Source organism: Aotus nancymaae, unplaced genomic scaffold (assembly GCF_030222135.1).
Source record: "Aotus nancymaae isolate 86718 unplaced genomic scaffold, 86718_ANA_hifiasm-v0.15.2.pri h1tg000002l, whole genome shotgun sequence".
In the NCBI taxonomy this organism is placed as follows: domain Eukaryota; kingdom Metazoa; phylum Chordata; class Mammalia; order Primates; family Aotidae; genus Aotus; species Aotus nancymaae.
In genome coordinates, this window is record NW_026988413.1 from 2,310,686 (window position 1) to 2,335,261 (window position 24,576).

The window sequence follows — 24,576 nt, forward strand, 5'->3', positions numbered from 1 at the left end:
TTGCTGCCACTGAGGAGACTGTTCTGCATATGTCGTTAGATTCATTTGGTCTATACTGTTATTGAAGTCTTCTGTTTTCTTATTGATCTTCTGTCTGGATGTTTTGTTCGGTATTGAAAATGGGATATTGAAATCTCCAATCATTATTCTCTTGTTGTTTATTTCTCCCTTTAGTTCTGTCAGTGTTTGCTTTATATATTTATGTACTCTGATTTTGTTGTAATTATATGTATACTTATAATTATCATATCTCCCTGGTAGATTGATCCTTTTATCATTGTAAAATGTCTTTTATTTAAATTTTGTTTTTTATTTCTGCCTTTTGTAAACAAAAACTTGTCCTTTTTATATTGAGAAATGGTGAATGTCTTTGTGTTTCATGTGACGGTTTTTGTCTGATGTAAGTATAGCTACCTCTGCTCTTTCCTGATTACCTTTGCATGGAATATTTAATTCTCTCTTTACTTTCAGCCTATGAGTGTCCTTAAATCTAAAGATAGCACATAGTTGGACTTTAAAAAAAAATCTATTCAACATTTTACTAGAATTTAATCTATTTACATTTAAAGTAATTATTGATAGGGAAGGATTTTACTATTGCCTTTTTGTTGTTTTTTGTTAGTCTTAAAGTTTTTTTGTTTGTCATCTTACCCTTTCTTGCTGTCTACCTTTGGGTTTTGCTGGTTTTTTGTATTGATGGGGTTTGATTCTTTTCTCTTTTTTCCTTTGGGTAACTTCTGTATGTATGTTATATTCTTTCCTTGTGAAATTACAGTTGGAAGTATATCACCTGAGAGATTATACATCCAAAGGATGTTCTGGTCTTTTTTCTTTTGAGACAGAGTTTTGCTCTTGTTGTCCAGGCTGGAGTACAATGGCATGTTCTCGGCTTGCTGCAACTTCTGCCTCCCGGGTTCAAGCGATTGTCCTGTCTCAGCCTTCTGAGTAGCTGGGATCTTACAGACGTGCACCACCATGTCTGGCTAAGTTTTTGTATTTTTAATAGAGTTGGGGTTTCTCCATGTTGGTCAGGCTGGTCTTGAACTCCCGACCTCAGATGATCCACCCGCCTCGGCCTCCCAAAGTACTGGGATTACAGGTGTGAGCCACTGTGCCTGGCTGGATGTTCTGGTCTTTCAGCATGATTTCTGGTGTTAGTCTTCCTTTTGTTTCCAAGCAGAAGTTATGCAATAAGATAGAATATAAAGTTTCCAAGAGCCTTAAACTTTTCTTTCCTTCTTCACATGTCTGTAGTAGATATTTGTAGGTATTAATTCATGATTATCTTAGGGTTTTGGATATTATATCCATCTATAATAGTGCATCTATAATATCCATATGTTATATCCATCTATATATATATATAATACAATTATATCCATCTATAATAGTGCAACTATAATTAATCCATCTATATAAAAGGTTAATTTCCTGAACACCTTAGTAGTAAGATAATTTAAGAAACTTAAGGCATTTTGGGAAAAATAGATGTGAGAGTCTGATGTTCAGAATTTATCTTTGAAATCCCTTTAAAGACAATTGAGGCTCGGTGAATAGCAATGGTTGTCTCCAGCAATCAATTAGCACCAGCATCTACACCTGGCCCCTGTAACTAATAATTTTTGTTTCACAATAGCTTATGTAGACCTCTCCTCTTTGCCTTTAGAAGTTTTGCCTTCCTTCATCCTATCTGGATATGCCTTTGATCTGTTATAGCAAATATATCCTGGATTGCAATCACCTGTCTCTCCCAAATAAAATTTTCTTTTGAAGAGTTTTTTTCTTTGTCATTATTTTAGGTTGAGATAATCTAGACATAAGTTCCTTATCAGACATATGACTTGCAAATATTTTCTATTCTGTGGGTCATCTTTTGACTTTCTTGAGTGTAGGACAAAAGTTTTAAATTTGGTTGACATTCATTTTCTCTCTATTTTTTTGTCTTTTGTGGTTTTAATGTCATGTGCAAGAAGACCTTGACAACCTCAGGCCACGTAGATTTACTTCTGTACCTTTTTCCAATAATTTTATAGGTTTAGCTCTTTTGTTTAGATCTGTGTTCCATTTTTAGTTATTTCTTGTGTGTGATGTAAGAAGGGGTCCCATCTCCCTTCTTTTGCATATAGACATCCGGTTGTTCAGCATGATAAGTTATGAAGGCGATTTCTCCCGTGCCCTCAATTGAATTATCTTGACATTCTCATTGAAAATCAATTGGACATAAATGTAAGGATTTGTTTTTAGACACTTAATTCTGTTCCTTTGGTTTATATATCTATCCTTATGCTAGTACTACGCTGTCTTGATAAGTGCAGCTTTGTAGTAAGTTTAAAATTGGGGAAGTGTGAATCCTCCACGTTGGCTGTTTTTTCCCACAGTTTTCTGATTTTTCTGGATCCATTCCATTTTCATGTGAATTTAGGATAAACCTGTCAATTTCTGTAAGAAAGTAGGAACTAGAATTTTGATAGCAATTATATTGAGTTTGTAGATCAATTTGGGAAGTATTATCCCATCAATATTACATTCTCCAATCCATGAACATGTGATGTCTTTCTATATTCAGAAATTCTTTAATGTCTTTCAGTAATAGTTTGTGGCTTTCATAGTACAAATTTTACTCCTCTTTTGTTAAATTTATTCCTAAGCATTTTATTATTCTTGATGCTATTTGAATTTTTTTTTTCTTTTTAAGATAGGGTCTCACTTTGTTCTGTGCTTGCAGTGCAGTGGCATGATCATGGCTCACTGCAGCCTCAACCCCCCGGGCTCAAGTGATCATTTCACCTCAGCTTCCATAGTAGCTGGGACTACAGGCATGAACCTCCACACCCAGCTAAGTTTTATATTTTTTGTAGAAATGGCATCTCGCTATGTTGCTCAGGCTGGTCTTGAACTCCTGAGCTCAAGTGATCCTCCTGCCTTGACCTCCCAAAGTTCTGGGGTTATAGGAATGAACCACTCTGCCTGGCTGAAATGGAATTGCTTTTTAAATTTTATTTTCAGATTGCTTATTGCTAGTGTTTAGAAAATTAAGACATCTTCTTTGATTTTTAGAGCACAAATCAGGAGTTAGGATTTCTGTTTGGTTTTATTCCAAGTTTATAGAGGCATATGAAAATATGTTATTTTCTGTTAAAACCTCTTTTCTTTGCCTTATTTAACATTTGTTGAGTCTTCATTCGTAACCTCCTATGAACCCTATCTTCATCCTTCAAGGCATGCAATGTGAATGAATTTAAAAATATATCATCATAAGTTTATTGTTTGAAACATATTAATAGTTTATAGAGTGACATTTGAATAAGGTGATAAGGCATTTTTTCACTGACATAATTATCGTACAGGCTGCTGTTACTTAAAGTGCAGTAATTTGACAAAACCAATGCAGATTATTACAACTGGTTCTAATTATGTTTATAAACAAGAGTTAAGATTGTGAAACAAACTCCTTTTGGAGGCACTTGGTTAGAAGAGCTTTGTAAATGATACTGATTTTCTTTTCAGCAGCTTTTTTTTTTTTTTTTTTTTGAGACAGTCTTGCTCTTGCCTAGGCTGGAGTGCAGTGGTGTGATCTCTGCTCACTGCAACCTCCGCTTCCCAGGTACAAGTGATTCTTGTGCCTCAGCCTCCTCAGTAGCTGGGACTACAGGTGCTGCCACCATGCCTGGCTAATTTTTTTCTGTATTTTTAGTAGAGACAGGATTTTGCCATGTTGGCTTGGTTGGTCTTGAACTTCTGCTCTCAAGTGATCCACCCATCTTGGCCTCCCAAAATCCTGGGATTACAGGCATAGGCCACCACACCTGGCCTTCTCTAGCTATTAATAACACTTATTAATACTTTTGCTTCATAGTAAAATTAAAAAGTTCCTGCCTTGTTAATCCTGTATATAGCCTGCTGCAATGGCAAATATACTGAATGTATTTATTTTAGAAGGAGAAAAATTAAGTTAGAGAATAGCCAAAATAAAATTTTTTATAAAAGAAAATACCAAGTTCTGGTAAGGATGGGAAGCAACCACAGCTCTCATCCATTGCTGGTATGAGTATGAATTAGTACAGTGCCTTAGAAAAAGTGTGTTAAGTATTTATAAAGACATTTTCAGTATGTCATTATCAGCAGCCTGAAAACAGACTAATACAGTAAATTCATACCAGGAGAGTGGGGCGATGCTGAAGATGCCTGAAAATGTGGAAGTGACTTTGGAACTGGGTAGCAGGCAGAGGCTGGAACAGTTTGGAGGGCTCAGAAGAAGACAGGAAAATGTGGGGAAGTTTGGATCTCTCTAGAGACTTGTTGAATGGCTTTGACAAAAACGTGGATAATGATATGGACAATAAAGTCCAGGCTGAGGTGGTCTCAGATTAAGATGAGGAACTTGTTGGGAACTAGAGCAAAGGTGACTCTTGTTATGTTTTAGAAAAGAGACTGGTGGCATTTTACTCCTGCCCTAGAGATTTGTGGAACTTTGAACTTGAGGGAGATGATTTAGCGTATCTGGTGGAAGAAATTTCTAAGCAGCAAAGCATTCAAGAGGTAACTTGGGTCCTTTTAAAGGCATTCAGGTTTAAAAGGGAAACAGCATAAAAGTTTGGAAAATTTGCAAGCTGACAATGAAACAAAGCATAAAAGTTTGGAAAATTTGCAAGCTAACAATGCAATAGAAAAGAAAATCTCGTTGTCTGAGGAGAAATTCAAGCTGGCTGCAGAAATTTGCATAAGTAGTGAGGAGCTGAATGTTAATCCCCAAGACAATGGGGAGAATGTCTCCAGGGCACGTCAGAGACCTTTGCAGCAGTCCCTCCCATCACAAGTTGCAAGGTTTAGGACAAAAAATAGTTTTTTGGGCAGTGCCCAGACGCCCCCCCCCCCCCCCCGCCCAGCCCCCGGGCTCTGTGCAGCCTCAGGACTTTGTGCCCTGTGTCCCAGCTGCTCCAGCTGTGGCTAAAAGGGGCCAAACAACAGCTGGGTCTGTTGCTTCAGAGGGTGGAAACCCCAAGCCTTGGCAGCTTCCACGTTTTGTTGAGCCTGTGGGTGCACAGAAGTCAAGAATTGAGGTTTGGGAACCTCTGCGTAGATTTCAGAGGATGTATGTATGGAGATGCCTGCATACCTGGACAGAAGTTTGCTGCAGGGGCTGGGTCCTCATGGAGAAGCTCTGCTAGGGCAGTGAGGAAGGGAATGTGGGAGCAGAGCCCTCACACAGAGTTTCTACTGGGACGCCACCTACTGGAGCTGTGAGAAGAACCACTGTCCTCCAGACCCAAGAGTGGTAGGTCTGCTGACAGCTTGAGCCATGTGCCTGAAAAAGCTGCAGATACTCAACATCAGCTGGTGAAAGCATCCAGGAGGAGGGAGGCTGTCCCCTGCAAAGCCACGGGGGCAAGGCTGCCCAAGGCAGTGGGAGCCCACCTTTTGTGTCAGCGTGACCAGGATGTGAGACTTGGAGTCAAAGGAGATCATTTTGGAGCTTTCAGATTTAACTACCTTGCTGGACTTTGGACTGCATGGGGCCTGTAACTCCTTTGCTTTGGCCAGTTTCTCCCATTTGGAATGGCTGTATTTACCCAGTGCTTGTACCCTCATTGTGTCTAGGAAGTAACTAACTTGCTTTTAATTTTACAGGCTCATAGGCAGAAGGGACTTGCCTTGTCTCAGATGAGACTTTGGACTGTGGACTTTTGAGTTAATGCTGAAGTGAATTAAGATATTTGGAGATTGTTGGGAAGGCATGATTGGTTTTGAAATATGAGGACATTAGATTTGGGAGGAACTGGGGTGCAAAGATATGGCTTGGCTGTGTCCCCTGTCTCATCTTGAATTGTGGCTCCCACAATTCTCATGTGTCATAGAAGGGACCCAGTGGGAGGTAATTGAATCATGGGGGCAGGTCTTTCCTGTGCTGTCCTTGTGATAGTGAATAAGTCTCATGAAATCTGATGGTTTTATAAAGAGGGGTTTCCCTGCACAAACTCTCTCTCTGTTTGCCTGCTGCCATCCATGTAAGATGTGACTTGCTTCTCCTTGCCTACTGCTGTGATTGTGAGGCCTTCCCAGCCATGTGGAACTGTAAGTTTAAACCTCTTTGTAAATTGCCCAGTTTTCAGTATGTCGTTATCAGCAATGTGAAAACAAACGAATGCAATCCATTTTGAGTTAATTTTGTGAATGCTGTAGGGTCTATGTCTTGATTCATTTTCTTGTATGTGGATATTCAGTTCTAGCCCATTTGTTGAATAGACTATTCTGTCTCCATTGCTTCTTTGACAAAGATCAATTGACCATATTTTGTGGGTTTATTTATGAACTTTCTATTCTGGTTCATTGATCTTTTTCTATTCTTTTCACCAAAATGACAGTCTTGATTATTGTAGGTCTTTAAGTCTCTTGAAGTCAGGTAATGTCAGACCTCCAATATTGTTTCTTCTTCAGTATTATGTTGCCTATTCTAAGTCTTTTGCCTTTCCATATAGTTTTACAATTATTTTCTTGATATTCAGAAAATAACTTACTGGGATTTTGATTGGGGTTGTATGAATCTATAGAGTATGTTTGGTAGAACTGACATGTTAACAACAGTAAATCTTCCTTCTGTGAATGTAGAATATCTCTCCATTAATTTAGATTTTTTAAAAATCAGTTTTGTATTTAAGTAATTCTTTTTTGCGGCTACTAATGTAAATGGTATTTTGTTTTTTTTTTTATTTCGAATTCCAGTTGTTAATTGCTTGTATATAGGAAAGTTGTTGATTTTTAGACATTAACTTTTTATCCTGCATCCTTGCTTATTAGTGCCAGGAATTTTTGTTGATTCTTTAGGATTTTCTACGTAAATGATCTTGTCATCTGAGAAAAAGATAGTTTTATTTCTTTCTTTCAAATAAGTATTCCTTTTATTTCCTTTTCTTGTCTTATTAGCTAGGACCTTCAGTATGATACTGAATAGGAGGGTTGAGAGGAGATATCTTTGCCTTGATTCCAATCTCGGGAGAAAGATTCTAGTTTTTTTTATCATTAAGTGTGATGTTAGCCGTAGGGTTTTTGTAGATGTTCTTTATCAAGTTGAGAATGTTTCTCTTTATTCCCAGTTTTCTGAGAGTCTTGATCATGAATGGCTGTTGGATTTTTGTCAGATACTTTTCCTGCATCTATTGATAGGATATGCTTTATCTTTAGCCTTCTGGTGTGATGGATTCCATTAATTGATTTTTGAATGTTAAATCACGTTTATATAACCAGATAATTCTCACTTGATTATGGTGTATAATTCTTTTTATATACTGTTGGATTCGGTTTGCTGATATTTTGTTGAGGAACTTCGCATGTGCGCTCATGAGAGATTTGTCTGTAGTTTTCCTTTAATTCAGTACCTTTATCTGATTTTGGTACTAGGGTAATGTTGACCTCATAGAGTGTGTTAGAAAGTATTCCCTCTGCTTCTATCATATGTAACGTATTTTGTGGAATTGGTATCACTTCTTCCTTAAATTTGGCAGAATTTAACAGTGAAACCATCTGGGACTGGTGATTGGAAGATAATTGTTGATTCAGTTTCTTTAATACATACAGAACTAGTAATACGATTTGTTTGACTTGTAATTTTGGTAGATTGTGTCTTTGAAGGTATTTGCTCATCTGAGTTTTCAAATTTGTGGGCATGGAGTTTGTAATATTTCTGTAGTTTTTTGTTTTTTTTTTTTTTAGTGTCTGTTGAAACAGGAGTAATAGCTCCTTTTCCATTTTCAAGTATTAGTAATTTATGTTTTTCTCTTTTCAATGAACCAGCTTTTGATTTTGAGGATTTTTAAAATTGATTTCCTGTTTTCATTAATTTCTGCTTTTTTTAAAAACTATTTTTTTTCTTTTGCTTACTTTGGAATTACTTTGCTCTTTTTTTCTCTAGTTTCTTAAGGTGTGGAAACTTATTCAATTTAGATATTTCTTCTTCTTTAAAGCAATTCAGTGCTATAAATTTCTCTCTAAGCACTGCTTTTGCTGCATCTCACACATTTTGATAAGGTGTATTTTCATTTTCATTTAGTTCAAAATATTTTAACATTTATTTTGAAACTTTGAAAGATGATGTGTTTAGAGATTTGTTGTTTAATACCCAAGAAGTTTTCTAGCTATATTTCAGATATTGATTTTTTTCCAGATACTGATTTATAGTTTAATTCTATTGTGATCTGAGAGCATAGTTGTTAGAAATTATATAGTTTTATATTTATTAAGATATTCTTTATGACCCAGAATATGGTATGTCTTAGTGAGTGTTTTTATGTGAGCTTGAGAAGAATGCATATTATGCTATTGTTGAATGAAATGTTCTATAAATATCAGTTAGATCCAGTTGATTGATGATGCCTTTCAGTTCAGCTATATACCCTTACTGATTTTCTGCCTGCTACATCTGTGAATTACTGATAGAAGGATGTTGTAGTCTCCAACTATAATAGTAGATTCATCTATTTCTGTTTACATTTTTATCTATTTTTTTCATGTATTTTGATGTTTCATTATTTCTTCTTAGAAAATTGACCCCTTATTAGTATGTATTGCCCCTCTTTGTCCTGATAATTTTCTTTGCTCTGAAGTCTGCCTTGTCTGAAATTAATATAGCCACTGTAGTTCTCTTTTGATTAGTGTTAACATAGTTTGTCTTTCTCTGTCCTTGTACTTTTAATCTGTCTTATATTTAAAGTGTATTTTTTGTCGACAACATATAGTTGAATATTGTTTTTTTAATCCACTCATTCTCCTTTAGTTGGTATATTTAGACCACTCATATTTAAAGTGATCGTTGATATTATTGGTTTAATATTTCCCATAGTTTTAACTATTTTCTATTGTCCTTGTTCTTTGTGAGTTTTTTGGGTATTTTTTTCTCTCTTCTCTGGTTCTAGCTGAGCATTTTATGAGTGTATTTTCTTTTCTCTATTAGCATATCAATTATACTTCTTTTAAAATATTTTTAGTGGTCGCCCTTGAGTTTACAATTTACATTTACAACCAATCTACCTCCACTTTCACATAACACTATATTGCTTCATGAGTAGTGCAGGTGCATTAGGAGAGAATATTCCGAATTCCCCTCTTGCTATCATTCATTTCACTTATCTAGAAGCTGTAATCACCAAATGTATTATTGCTGTTATTATTTCAATAAATTGTTGTCTGTTAGATTAAGGAAAGGAAAATAAAAGACGTTATTTTACCTTCACTTATTTCTTCTCTAATGATCTTTTCTTTTTCTTTTTTGTTTGAGATGGAGTCTTGCTCTTTCGCCTGGGCTGGAGTGCAGTGGCACGACCTCTGCCTCTCAGGTTCAAGTGATTCTCGTGCTTCAAGCCTCTTGAGTAGCTGGGATTGCAAGCACATGTCACCATGCCCAACCAATTTTTGTATTTTTAGTAGAGATGGGGTTTCTTCATGTTGGGGCAGGCTAATTTCGATCTCCTGGGCTCAAGTGATCCACAAGCCTTGGCCTCCCAAGGTGTTGGGATTACAGGCATGAGCCACCATGCCCGACATTGGCCTAATGATCTTTCTTTACATGGATTTGAGTTTCTGTCCTATGGTCATGTTCCTTTGTGAAGATCTTTTAAAATTTCTTGCTAAGCCACCTGAGTCTCCAGTAAAAACAAAAAAAAGAAAAAAAATTCTTGCTAAGTAAGTCTATTGGCAACAAATTCCTGCAGTTTTCATTTGTCTGACAAACTCTATTTCTCCTTTATTTTTGAAGGATCATTTTGCTGGATACAGAACTTTGGGTTGGTGTTTTAATTTTTAATTATTTCCTTTTAACATTTGAAATGTTTTACTCCTTTCTTTTTGCTTGCATTGTTTCTAAGAGAAGTCTCATGTAATTCTTATCTTTGATTCTCTATTTGTAAGGCATTTTTATTTCTGTAGGTTCTTTCAAGATACTCTCTTTATCTTTGATTTTCTGCAGCTTGCCTATGATAATGCCTATACAGATGGGTTTTGTGAGGTTTGAATGAAGCAACTGAGATTTAAATGAGGGAACTGAGGCCAGTTATTGGAATAAAGAAATTTAATCAGCTCCTGGGTGAGGTTCTACGGTCCGACAGGAGGGGCCGGAGAAGTCACGCCTCTCTTCTTGGGGCGTGGGGTTTTATAGGGAGTAGAGGTAGCTGATTGACTATGGGGGAAACAAAGACAAGGTAGTTCTACTGGGTATAAAAGACTGGGGACGGGCAAGATGAACAAAGCAGGGGCATTTCCATTGGGTATGCTCATTCCATTCCGTATGAGCACGGACGAGGGGCTGGCCGAGGACGTACGGGGGAGCTACCAAAGGGCAGGTTCTCAGCGGGCCTTTTTAAAATTTCTGGCAGGTGCAGGGCTGAGATTGGAATGCGGAAATGGGCAAGGGGGAGCCCGCGTGGAGAGGGCAAATGCTGAGCAATGCGCTCAGAATGATGTCGTAGTTTTTAGGCACGGAGAGAGAAGGGCATGTCCATTTGGCTCCCAAGGAGGCACCAGCCTTACAGGTTTATTTATTTATTTTTTGGTATTTATATTGCTTGGTGGTCTGTGAGCTTTCTGGATCTGTTGTTAGGTGTTTGTATTAATTTTGGCAAATTCTCAGCTATTACATGAAATATTTCACATGTTGCTGTCTGTCTTTTTCAGGTATTCCTGTTTTGTAAGTTATGCCTTTTGTAATTGTTCTATACCTCTCTGTTCTGTTTCTTGTCAGAATTGTTACTTTTTTCTATTTTCAGTCTGGGAAGTTTCTATTGACATATCTTCTAGTTGACTAATTAATATGGTGTTAAGAGGTGGGGAGAGGGGAATATTCTGTAGTCTTGTGATTAGGTCTCAGTCTTTTGTTGAGCCTGGGCCCTGGTCTGTGACCTTCACAGGTGTCTAGTCTGCTGATGAGCTCATCAAAGCATTCTTCATTTCTGTTACAGTATATTTGATTTCTCCCACTAAAATTTTTTTTCTTAACATTTCCATGTCTTTGCTGACATTACACATATATTTTTGAATGTTGTCTACTTTCCATTCGAGCCCTTTGCATGTTAATAATTAGTTTAAATTCAGGCTCTTATAATCCCCAAATCTCTGTCATATCTCTGGTTCTGATGCTTTCATTGTCTCTTTGGATTGTGTTTTTTTGCCTTTGAGCGTGCTTTGTAATCTTTTGTGGGAAGCTGGATACAATGTAAGTAAAAGGGATTGAGGTTATTTGGCCTTTAACATTAGATTTTATGTTTATGTGTGTATGAGTTAGGTTGCTTACTGTTTGAAGTAGCTACAGGTTTCAGAGCGTATAATTTCCCCTAGTGCTCTTGCTTTTATCTCTTCTGTTGTCTTTGCTTTCCCCTAGAAACTACTTCTTAAATAGAATTTGAGCCTTGCAGTTCTTTTAGCTGTAATATCCTGTTATACTGGAGCCTGATTGGTATGGTGTTAGGTGCTGGGAGAGGAACATTCTGTAGTCTTGTGATTAGGTCTCAGTCTTTTATTGAGCTGATGCCCCTGGTCTGTGACCTTCACAGGTGCTACTTGGCTTTTGACCTCCTTCCTTAGGTGAAGAAGGCTAGAGGGGGCTAAAGCTGGGTATCTCTTTTCTTTCAGGTTGATTAGGCTCTGATGAAATCCAAATAGGTTAGGCTCTGGGTAAAAATAGTTTCTCTTGCACACAGGCCTTTCTTGAGGTGAACAGCATGCTCTGGGTATATTTCAGAATGGTTACTTTTTCCTTTTCCTGCTGTAAGCTTGAAGGAATTTTTTTTTTAACAGTTCCCTAATCTTTACTCTGAGAACCTGATAGGACTCCTGAAGGTAAAACTTTAAAAAAAGTGTGGGAGTCCCCCTGAGACTAGACTTCTGGAGTTTTTCTCTCTACACTGATCCTCCAGTGATTCATCAATTACAGTTGACATGTTCTTACCAGTACTGGCTCTAGCAGCAGGCTTTTGTACAAGAGCGTTTGTCTCTCCACTTTTTAGAGTAGTTTGCCCTGTAATTTTACTTCTTTTAAGAATTTAAGAAGAGTTGTTGATTTTCAGTTTGTTCAGCTTTTTTTTGTTTTGTTTTTCTTATGAGGATAGGAGCGATGACTTCCAAACTCCTTTCATATTAGACTGGAAGCTAGAAGCCACTGTGTTATCTTTTATGGGTTTATCTTTTACCTCTATGTCTTTGATTTACTTGAGGATTACCTTTAGTGTATGGTATATGATGTATATAGGGTTTTTTTTTTTTAATTTGTTCTATGTGGCCCAGGTGCAGTGCCTCACACCTGTAATCTCAGCACTTTAGGAGGCCAAGGTGGGTGGATCACCTGAGGTTGGAAGTTCGAGACCAGCCTGGTGAAATCCTATGTCTACTAAAAATACAAAAGTTAGCTGGGTGTGGTGGCAGGTGCCTGTAATCCCAGCTACTTGGGAGGCTGAGGGAGGAGAATTCCTTGAACCTGGGAAGTGGAGGTTGCAATGAGCTGAGATCACGCCACTGCACTTCAGTCTCGGTGACAGGATGAGACTCTGTCTCAAAAAACAAAAACAAACAAAAACTGTATTCTGTATTCTATGTGGTGACTTCCTTTGGAATCATCGTTTGGCAGCTGCTTGAGAATCTTCATTTAATATCCGGTTTCTGCATAGATTTAATCCAGAGGAGTTATTTTAGGACTTTTAGAAAGTGGTTCTGTTTTAATTTTCAATACAGTTTTGGATGACATGGCAAAAATTAGTTTAAATCTTTTTAAAGCACAGAGTGTGAGATAATAAGGGATAGTGCTTTTTCTTTTAACATTAAGTAATTTTGAATGATGTATGTCTTAATCTGGGTACTATCTCTTGTGGAAAAAATATATATATATATATATATTATAAAGAGAAGGAAATTTGCATATTATAATATATTAGTGAAATTTTGACATTTTCTACTCTGGCAACTTACAATAAAAAAATAAGTATTATTTGTAATAGACTGTTCAGGTTATGCTGTGTATGTAATTACTTCTGTGCTTATCTTCTGTACCTGTTTGGCAGTTAACCTAAAGCAGTTTCTCAGCCTTGGCACTGTTGACATTCTAGACAGGTTATTGTTTATTGTCGGGGGCTATTCTGTGCATCATGGGATTTTAATAGCATCTCTGTTCTCTGGCCCCAGATACTAGTAGCACGATTCACCTAGTCGTGACAACTGAACTGTCCCCAGACATTGCAACATGTTTCCTGGGGCGACACTGTTATCCACATTTGAGAACCATAGGTCTCAACCATATTTAGCAAAAGGCAATAATGTAAAGATTTTATTTGGTGTTACTTTTCCAAATAATGTAAAAATCCAAGTGAAGGAATCTTAGATAAATCTCAAAGAATTACTTGAAAATTACTGTGTCAGGGTATAGAAACCTATAATTTTCTAAATCTAATGCATGCATCAGATAGTATAGAAATATACTATATACTATCTGTCAGATTGTATAGGAAACCTTAAGAAGAGTAAGTCTCCTATCCAACTATTTTCCATAGGCAATCTCTTATTTTTCTTTACAGTTTTTCTAAGTCATTTCTATAATGCTTGGTAGTATTTTTTGGCTTACCAACATTGAACACGTATATTGACTTCCCAGTACAGACACTGAGGATTTAACTACTAGCTTTCAGATAGGACTTACACTGTGGTAGTGAGTATTCACACTGCTTTGTTTCTTCCATTTCCTCTGGTGTTTATTGTTGTATTATTATTCTTTGTTATTCTCTTGGTTACCCTTTTGAGACCTGGATGAAAATCTTTGTTACATGTTATATTACTTTGTTCCTAGAGGTGTGCTCTTAAATTCTTGAGTGGCAGCTGCTATGATTGTTATTCTTGTTGCCAGTAGTAGTAGTAGTAACCTAATTATCTAAAAGTGGAGAATTGTTCTTTATTGTAATATAAATTCCCATGAGTAACAGTATTGAATCAGAGTACACACATACCTGTCATATTGCTTTCTTGAAAGGTTATTGGAATGCATTTTATTGTATTCGTTTTGGAAATAGTGCTTTTCCCCTAACTATATAAATACGTCATTATTATTGAAACTTTAATTTATTTATACATATAAGGAGGAAGGTAAAAGGGTAAAAATAATCTGAAATTCTGCCGTTCTGAAATAAGCTCATTGTTTCATACCTCTCTCTATGTATATCTATACAACTTAAATAATTAATTTTATATTAGTCACATTGTATGTTTACTGTTTTTATGTGGTAGTATGTTTAGTTGTTTCTCTCTCTGTTGTTTTTGGCTTACAGCCATGACTTCTTTCTACCCTCTTCTCTCCCCACTCCCCAGCCCCCCAACTTTACCTTTTCCTCAGGAAAACAGTAGGAAGAGCAATCTGGTATATAGTGGCCCCTTCTTGTCACTGGGTCTAAAATATTCCACAGCCTATTGTAATAAAGTATAATATTACTGATGACATTAATGAACTTGAAATTCTTGAAAATCTTGAATTCATGATAATCTTGAAAAACTGAATATTTACCCCTTGCTAAAGGTCTTAGTGTTTTCTATGAGGAAGTGTTACTTTGCCTTTATCGAAGCACAAGTTGAAAAACACAGGGCAATTTATTATGACAATTTAGTAACTATGAGAAGACTATGTATCAGCATGTGTTTTGTATTCAAATTAGTTGTTCTAGAGATAGGGCATTGGTAGTTTTGTTTACTTCTCTCCTTTGAGGGTGTGTTAGTCCATTTTGGGTTGCTGTAAAGGAATACCTGAGACCTTATAAGGAAAAGATTGATTTTGGCACACAGTTCTGCAGGCTCTTTGAGAAGCATATTGTTGGCATCTGCTTCTGGTGAGGGCCTCAGAAAGCTTCCAGTCATGAGAGAAAGTGAAGTGGGGGTGTCATATGGTGAGAGGGAGCAAGAGGGAAGGGAACAAGAGAGAGAAATGAGGTGCCAAATTCCTTAAACAACCAGATTCTGTGTGAACTAATAGAGAACTTACTCATCACCAAGGGGAGGGCACCAAGCCATTCATGAGGGATCTGCCCCCATGACCCAAACACTCCCACTAGGGCCCACCTCCAACAGTGAGGATCACCTTTCAACATGAAACTTTGAGGGGACACACATTCAAACCATTTTAAAGGGTGATTTGCTGCAATTACAAACAGTGGAAAACTGAACATCTTTTTATATACATCCTTGTATGTGTGTACAAATGTACTTGACAGGAATGCTTTCAGCTGCAAGCAAAAAAAAGAATACCCATTGTGTCTTTGTCTTTAATCAAATAGAGGTTTTTCTCATAAAATGTCTGGAGGAATGAAGTATTATGCATGCTACAACATGGATGAATCTTGAAAACATTATAAGTGAAAGATGCCAGACACAAAAAGGCACATAGTGTATGATTTTGTCTGTATGAAATACCCAGAATAGGCAAATCCATAGAAATAGAAAGTAGATTGGTGGTTATGAGAGTCTAGGCGGGGTAGGTGTAGTATAGAATATTGAATTGAATAAACATATTTGTTTACTAGGTGTCTTAGTCTGTTTCGTGCTACTATAACAGAATACTACAGGCTGGATAATATATAATGCGGAGAAATTCATTTAGTGTATGATTCTAGAGGCTGGGAATCCCAAGATCAAGAGGCTGGCATTTGGCAAGGGTCTTTGTGTTACATCATCCCATGGTAGAAGGCAGAAGGGCAAGAGAGGGTGAGAGAGAGAGAGCAAGAGGGGGCCAGACTTGCTTTATAACAAACCTGATCTCACCATAGCTAACCACTCCCGTGATAACATTAGTCAGTTTATGAGGATAGAATCCTCATGACCTAATCACTGCTTATGAGGCCCCACCTCAACACTGTTGCATTGGAAATTAAATTTCAAACACATGAACTTTGGGAAATACACAAACCACAGCACTAATGCAATCTTATTACTTTTTAAAATTAGACTTTACTTTTTAGAGCAATTTTAGGTTCACAGCAAAATTGAGTGAAAGGTACTGAGATTTTTCCATATATACCCTTGCTCCACACATGCACAGCCTTGGCCATTATCAGCATCCCCCACCAGAGTGGAAAATTTGTTACAGTCAGTGACCCTGTGTTGAACATCATTATCACTTAGATTCCATAGTTTACATTAGTATTCACTCTTGGTGTACATTCCATGGGTTTGGACAATTTTATAAGGACATGCATCTAACCTTATAGTATCATACAGAATAGTTGCACTGTCTTTAAAAGTCCTCTGTGCTGCCGTGCCCATTCATTCCTCCCTCCCCTCAATCCCTGGCAACAACTGATCCTTTTAGTGTCGCCATGGTTTTGTTTTGCCTTTTCCAGAATATAGTTGGAATCGTACAGGATGTTGCCATTTCAAATTGACTTCTTTCACTTAGCAGTATGCATTTAAGTTTCCTCCATGACTTTTCATTGCTTTGACAGCTTTTTAAATTTTTAACTTTTATTTGGATTTAGGGGCACAGGTACAGGTTTGTTGTTACACGTCACAGGGGTTTGGTGTACAGATTATTTTGTCACCCAGGTAATAAGCATAGTACCTGATTGGTAGTTTTTCTATCCTCTCCCTCCAATCTTCAAGTAGGCCCTGGTGTCTCTTGTTCCCTATGTCCATGTGTTCTCAGTATTGAGCCCCCTCTTATAAATGAGAACATGTGGTATTTGGTTTTCTGTTCCTGCATTAGTTCACTTGGGATAATAGCCTCCAGCTCCATCCATGTGGAGATGATCTCATTCTTTTTTGTGACTGCATAGTATTCCATGGTATGTATGTACCACATTTTCTTTAGTCTACTGTTGATTGTCATTTAGGTTGATTCCATGTCTTTGCTATTGTGAATAGTGCTCTGAAGAACATAACGTGTATATGTCTTTATGGTAGAATCATTTATATTCCTTTGGGTATGTATCCAGTAATGGGATTGCTGGGTCAAATGGTAGTTCTGTTTTTGTTTTGTTTTGCTTTGCCTTTTCTTTTTTTTGAGATAGAGTCTTGCTTTGTCACCCAGGTTGGAGTGCCATGGTGTGATCTCGGCTCACTGCAACCTCCACCTCCCAGGTTCAAATGATTCTTGGGCTTCAGCTTCCCTAGTAGCTGGGACCAGAGGTGCCTGCCACCACGGCCAGCTAATTTTTGTGTCTTTAGTAGTGATGGGGTTTCACCATGATCCCAGGTTGTTCTAGAACTCCTGACCTGAAGTGATCCCACTACCTTGGCCTTCCAAAGTGCTGGGACTACAGGCATGAGTCACCACTCCCAGCCAGTGTTTATCTTTTAAGTTCTTGCCAGGGCATAAGCATTCCCTTTTCTCTGCAACCTTGCTAGCATCTGTTTTTTTCTTTTTCTTTTTTCTTTTTTCTTTTTTTTTTGAGATAGAGTCTCGCTCTGTTGTTGCCCAGGCTGGAGTGCAGTGGCCTGATCTTGGCTCATCACAACCTCAGCCTCCTGGGTTCAAACAATTCTCCTGCCTCAGCCTCCTGAGTAGCTGGGATTAAAGGCATGCGCCACCACGCCCAGCTAATTTTTTTTTTGTATTTTTAGTAGAGACAGGGTTTCACCATATTGGTCATGCTGGTCTTGAACTCCTGACCTTGTGATCTGCCTGCCTTGATCTCCCAGAGTGCTGGGATTACAGGTGTGAGCCACTGCACCGGGCCTTATTTTTTGACTTTTTAATAATAGCCACTCCGACTGGTGTGAGATGATATCTCATTGTGATTTTGATTTGTATTTCTCTAATTATTAGTAATGCTGAGCATTTTTTCATATGCTTGTTGGCTGCATGTATGTCTTCTTTTGAAAAGTATCTGTTCCTGTCCTTTGCTCACTTTTTAGTGGGGTTGCTTTTTTTCTTTTTTTCTTTTTTTTTTTTGCTTAATTTAAGTTCCTTAATGATTGTGATTATTAAACCTTTGTCAGATGCATAGTTTGCAAATATTTTCTCTTACTCTGTAGGTTGTCATTTACTTTGTTGATAGTTTCCTTAGTTGTACAGAGCTGTTTAGTTTAATGAGGTTCCCATTTGTCAATTTTTACTTTTGTTGCAGTTGCTTTTGGTGTCTTTGCATGAAGTCTTTGTCAGGGCCTATGTCCACAATGGTATTTCCTAGGTTTTCTTCCAGATTTTTATAACAGTTTTACATTTAAGTCTTTACTCCATCTTGAATTGATTTTGCACATAGCATAAGGAAGGGGTCTCATTTCAGTCTTCTGCATTTTTTTTTTTTAGTGTTGAATGATCTTCTGTATTTTAGTTATTTACCTATTGAAGGATATCTTGATTCCTTCCAAGTTTTGGCAATTATGAAAAGAGCTGCTGGAAACATTGCTGTGCAAGTTTTTGTGTGGATATAAGTTTTCAACTTTTTTGGGTAAATACCAAATCTAATGGGATTGCTGAATCATATGGTAAGAGTATTTTTAGTTTTGTAAGAAACTGCCAAGTTATCTTCCAAAGTGGCTGTGCCATTTTGTATTCCTACCAGCAATTAATGAGAGTTCCTGTTGCTCCACATCCTCACCAGCATTTGGTGGTGTTAGTGTTCTGGATTTTAGTCATTTTAATAGGTGTGTCATCGCAGGTATCTTGTTATTTTACTTTGTGTTGATGTGGAGCATCTTTTTATATGCTTATTTGTCATTTGTATATCTTCATTCATGAGGTCTTTGGTCATTTTTCAATAGGACTGTTTTCTTAACTTTCAGAATTCTTTATATATTTTACATAGTAGTCTTTTATTAGAGGAGTCTTTTGCAAATATTTTCTCCCAGCCTGTGATTCTCTTTTCATTCCCTTGAGAGTATCTGTTTCAGAGCAGAAGTTTTAAGTTTTAATAAAGTCCACCTTATCAATTCTTTCTTTCATGGATTATGCCTTTGGTGCTATATCTAAAAAGCAGTCCCCAAACCCAAGGTCATGTAGATTTTCTCCTTTGTTATCTTTTAGGAGTCTTACAGTTTTGTGTTTTGCATTTAGGTTTGTAATTATCATCCATTTTGAGTTAATTGTTGTGAAGTGTATAAGGTGTTTGTCTAGATTCATTTTTGTGCCTGTGGATGTCCAGTTGTTTCAGCATCATTTGTTGAAAAGGTGATCCTTTCTTCATTATATAGCTTTTCTGCTTTTATCAAAGATTAGTTGACTGTATTTATGTGGTTATATTTTTGTGCTGTCCTGTTGATCTATATTTGTATTATTCCATCAATATGCTGTTTTGATTATTGTAGCCTTATAATATGTTTTGAAGCTGGGTAGTGTCAGTCCTCTTTCTTCTTTCTAAAATTCATTTTGTTCATATGCATAATTGCACATTTATGGGGTACAGTGTGATGTTTCAGTGCATGTATGTATAATGATCATTGTATAATGATAAAAATGGGGTAGTTAGCATGTCTATTACCTCAAACTTTTATCATTTCTTTATGGTGATAACTTTCAAGATATTTTTTTCTAGCTGTCTTGAAATATACAACACAGTGTTATTAGCTGTAGCCACCCTACTATGTAATAGATGACTTTGGTTTTTTTTCCTTCAATATTGTGTTGATGTTGTGGGTCTTTTGCTTCTCCATATAAAATTTAGAATCCGTTTGTTGATAACTACAAAATAATTTGGTGGGATTGTAATTGTAATCACATTGAATGTACAGATCAAGTTAGGAAGAACTGACATCTTGACAATATTGAGTCTTCCTATCCATGAACATGGAATATCTCTCCACTAATTAAGTTCTTTCGATTTCTTTCAGAGTTTTGTAGGTTTCTCATGTAGATTCTGTACATATTTTGTTAGATTTACAGTTAAGTATTTTGCTTTGGTGGAATGCTAATGTAAATGGTATTTTACATTTACGTATTTATTTACATTAACTTAATTAATTAATGAGACAGGGTCTCACTCTGTTGCCCAGGCTGGAGTGTATTATGATGATTATGCCTCACTGCAGCTTTGACCTCCTGGGCTCAAGTGATCCTGAGGAGCTAGGGCCATAGGTATATGCCACCATGCCTGACTAATTTTTAAAACATTTTATTTTTTGTAGAGATGGGGTCTTGCTATGTTTCCCAGGGTAGTCTCAAATTCCTGGCCTCAAGCAGTTCTCCTGCCTTGGCCTCCCAAAGCGCTAGGATTACAGGTGTGAACCACTTTATCCTGGCCTAGTGTTGTGTTTTTAATTTCAAATTTCACTTGTTCATTGCTAGTATATAGGAAAGTGATTGACTTAGTATGTCAACCTTGTGTCCTGCAACTTTGCTACAATTGCTTATTAATTCCAGAAATTTTTTGTTGATTTGTTCAGATTATCTACACAGACGACCCTGTCATTTGTTAACAAAGACAGTTGTGTTTCTTTCTTCACATTTTGTATACTTTTTTCTTTTTCTTGTATTTTTTCATTATCTAGGACTCTCAGTATAGTGTTGAAAAAGAGTGGTGAGAAGGGACACACTTGCCTTGTTCCTGATCTTAGTGGGAAAGCTTCAAGCATCTTACCAATAAGTATGTTAGCTGTAGGTTTTTTTTTGTAGACATTTATCAAGTTGAAGAAGTTCCCTTCTAAAATCTTATTCCTTAAAAAAATTCACATTTATTGTTGTTCGTTTGGCTTTAGTTTACTTTTTCTTTCACGGTAAATTTAAGTCTTCTAACTAAAATAGTGTTTTCTTTATCTTTGCGTATTTGGCATTTTTTGTTTGTTTTTTAAAAGATGGGGTCTCTCTCTGTCATCCAGGCTAGAGTGCAGTGGCGTGATCAATAGCTGTGTACTGCAGCCTTGAACTCCTGAACTTGAGTGATCCTCCTGCCTAAGCCTCTTGAGTAGCTGGGACTACAGGTTCATGTGGCTAATTTTTTAAAATTGTGAATTATTTTTGCGGAGATGGGATCTCTCTAGGTTGCCCAGGCTGTCTTAAGTGATCACTCCTGATCTCAAGTGATCTTCCTGCCTCAGCCTCCTGAGTAGCTGGGATTATAGGTGTGAGCCAATGTTCCTGTTTTTTTTTTGAAGTGGAGTTTTGCTCTTGTTGCCCAGACTGGAGTGCAGTGGTGTGATCTGAGCTCAGCACAACCTCCACCTCCTGCCTCAGCCTCCTCAATAGCTGGAGGCTATGGCACCTGCCACCATGCCCGGCTAGTTTTGTGTTTTTAGTAGAGACAGTGTTTCTCCATGTTGGTCAGGTTGGTGTCGAACTCCCATCCTCAGGTCATCTGCCTGCCTCGGCCTCCCAACGTGCTGGGATTACAGGCGTGACCCACCGCACCCGGCCAGTTTTTTTTTTCTGTAGGTATTTTGGTGCTGTGCTTTTTGGTACGTGAAGATTCATTACAGTTTTTTCCCATTGTGTCTTACACCATTCTTCCTTAAGTGCCCTACTTTGTCTTCTTTCACACTCTTGCCTTAAATTCAGCCTTGTCTGAGAGAAAAATAAATTGAATTGCTCACAGTCATTCACACCTGTAATCTCACTTACATGGTGAGTGGACGTGGGAGGATCATTTGAACCCAGGAGTTCAAGGCTGCAGTAAACTATGATTGTGCCACTGTACTTCAGCCTAGGTGACAGAGCAAAACCCTGTCTGTCTCTCAAAAGAAAAGAAAAATTGCAACCCATCTTTCTTTTTTGTTAGCCATCAGTCTGGTATGTCTCTGTTTATCTTTTTTGTTTTCAACCCTTCCGAGTCATTTTGTTTTAAGATATGTTATCGTTCTATCAGTGTTTTCTTCTGATAGTTTTTCCTGTTTACAATTATTGATTTAAATATGTTTCCTTTTTAATTTATTACATTATCATCTTCATAACTATTTTTATCTTCCTGTATCTTACTACATAGTCTGGATTTTTCTATTTTATTTTTGTTGTTATTAGGGTAATTTCGAAGAAGTGTACTTTTAATTTTAGTTCTTTTAGTGGGTAGCTTATTTATTTATTTATTTATTTATTTATTTATTTATTTATTTGGAGATGGACTCTTGCTCCATCACCCAGGCTGCATTATCTGTGACCTCTCTGCTGTGGAATATAAGATCATTGGTTCAAAAATAGTTCACTTGTCTTCTCTCTCAGGATTTTGTTACTTTAAATTTTCTGTTGATATATATTAGATGTATATATTCTTGGGGTACACATGATAATTTGATACATTCATGTAATCAGGGCAATTGGGATATCCGTCACGGATTTTGTTAGAAATGTGTTGTGATAGGAGTCCTTGAACCCACTTTGTACTCATCACTCTGTTATGATACTTATTCTTCACTTGAAATTAGTTGAAGCCCATAGACTTTAAATGAAAAGCTGGGTGGTACAATATGATTAGAATGTACCAGTCTGAATTTAGATTCAGGTGTGATACCTGGAATTTAAAAATATTAGTTTTTAGCAATGTATATTAAATGTATTACTCAGTTACTTACGACTGTGTCACCTCTCAAATGCCTAGCCATTCCTGATCAGCATCAGGACTAAAGCCATGCCGCCTCCACCCTCCAGGGCTGAATTGCCTTCTTTCTGGGCTAACTAGCACAGTAGGACATGCACCCTAGTGGGTGTTTTGCTGTGAGCTTTGAAACAGGGCATGGCTGTTCCTTCCCTGACCAGGAGAAAAGCTCAGTCTGTTCACAGTACCACAAGAACAGAGCTAGAACGAGGGAACTCATCTTTTTTCTTTTTTTTTAAATTAGGTGTACATTACTTTTAGTGGTAAGAAGCTGGAGTATTTTTCTCCTTTTTTTTTGGTTAGGAATTTCCTTTTGTCCTGGACATAGGGAGAATAGACATCATTACAGCTTTCTTTTATTTCACTCATCCCTGTGTCTCAGGAAGAGACTTACTACTTTAGAGTAGAATTAACTCCTCATCCTACTTTTGAAACTAGAAAAACTGTCTAATCAGTTCTGTGATTTTTGTTTTGGTCTGTTATAGCTGTATTCTTATTTTCATAGTATGTAGCTTTTTTTTTTTTTTGAGACAGAGTCTTGTCTGTCACCCAGGCTGGAGTGTAGTGGCATGATCTTGGTTCACTGCAACCTGCCTCTCCCGGGTTCAGGCGATTCTCCTGCCTCAACCTCCTGAGTAGCTAGGACTACAGGCGCATACCACTGTGCCTTGCTAATTTTCATATTTTTCATAGAGATGGGGTTTCTCCATGTTGGCCAGGCTGGTCTCAAACTTTTGACCTCAGATGATCCACTCACCTCGGCCTCCCAAAGTACTAGGATTACCGGTGTAAGCCATCATGCCTGGCCCTAGTGTGTAGCTTGTATTTCAATAGTAATACTTAAATTTGTTTTTAAATCATTAGCCTTACTTCTACTCTTATATGAATTATTTTCCGTTAGTCTTCATCCTATGCATTTTGGTTACTTGATTTCCTTTCTCCATTAACTTTCATGCTTTCTCATCTGCCACTTCTGCACTAACTCTCTGGATCTTTTCTTTCTTTCTTCCTTTTTTTTTTTGAGACAGGATATTGCTCTGTCGCCCAGGCTAGACTGCAGTGGCCGCATCTTGTCTCATGGCAAGCTCCACCTCCCAGGTTCAAGCTATTCTCATGCCTTAGCCTTCTGAGTATCTGGCACTGTCAGTGTGCGCCACCATGCCTGGCTAATTTTTGTATTTTCAGTAGAGACGGGGTTTTGTCATATTGGCCAGGCTGGTGTCAAACTCCTGGCCTCAAGTGATCCACCTGCCTTAGCCTCCCAAGTGTTGGGATTACAGATGTGAGCCACCGTGCCCGGCCTTCCCTGGATTTTATGACACAATTGTGTTTCACCTTTAAACACTATTGTAAAAAAATTCAGAAACATCCTTTGATCAAAACCTTCCCTTCTTCCAGATTTCTTGGTCAAGTGCTTTTGTTGCAGCTACTTCTCTACCGTGAGTGTTAGCTGATGGATGTTTTCGCTTCTCCTGTCCATCAGCTTACCCTGATTCAGTTTTCTCCTTATCTACTTTGGCATCACAGCCAGTGATTTCGCTCACTCTTGCTAATACCCTAAACCAGGGCTTCTTGCACCGTGGTCAGGCGCCTCCTTGTGATTGATGTTGAAACCCTGGGAGTAGTAGATGTTACCTATGAAGAGGTTGTGGAATAAGAATAGACAGGTGCTCACCCCGGAAATTATAGAGAAGAAAAATATTTAAAGGCAGGCAGGAAAAGAGAAGCTTGTGATGGAGACTGGGAGAACAACAGAGAAGGAGGAAGAGCACTGACAGAAGTTGCTGCATAGAGCTCAGCTAAAATCATGAAGCGTAATTTTCCTGTTAGGTTTACTGACCACTACCAGGGCACTTTTGAGTTTTGGTCGATGAGTGTGAAGTTCGGTGAGTGACTGGAAGAGTGAGTGAGTGGGAAAACGTAGAAGTCTACAAGGACAGGCTATTATTTTGAAGAGCTTGGCTGGAAAGGGGAGGAGAGAGGCTAGGATATCTGTTAGAAACATCAAGCTTCTAAAATTTCTTGGGGACTCTACCTGCATCCACCTCAGCATCTAGGAATCAGGCTTTCATGTTTTACTGCATCATCAGGCTGCCAGCGCTGCTGAGGGTTT

At 37.6% G+C, this 24,576-nt stretch overlaps 1 protein-coding gene across 6 annotated transcripts in view; it reads left to right on the plus strand.

Annotated features, from left to right (window-relative positions):
* Positions 1–24,576, plus strand: part of LMBR1 (limb development membrane protein 1) — a 249,167-nt gene that overhangs the window by 64,161 nt on the left and 160,430 nt on the right. The window lies entirely within an intron of this gene.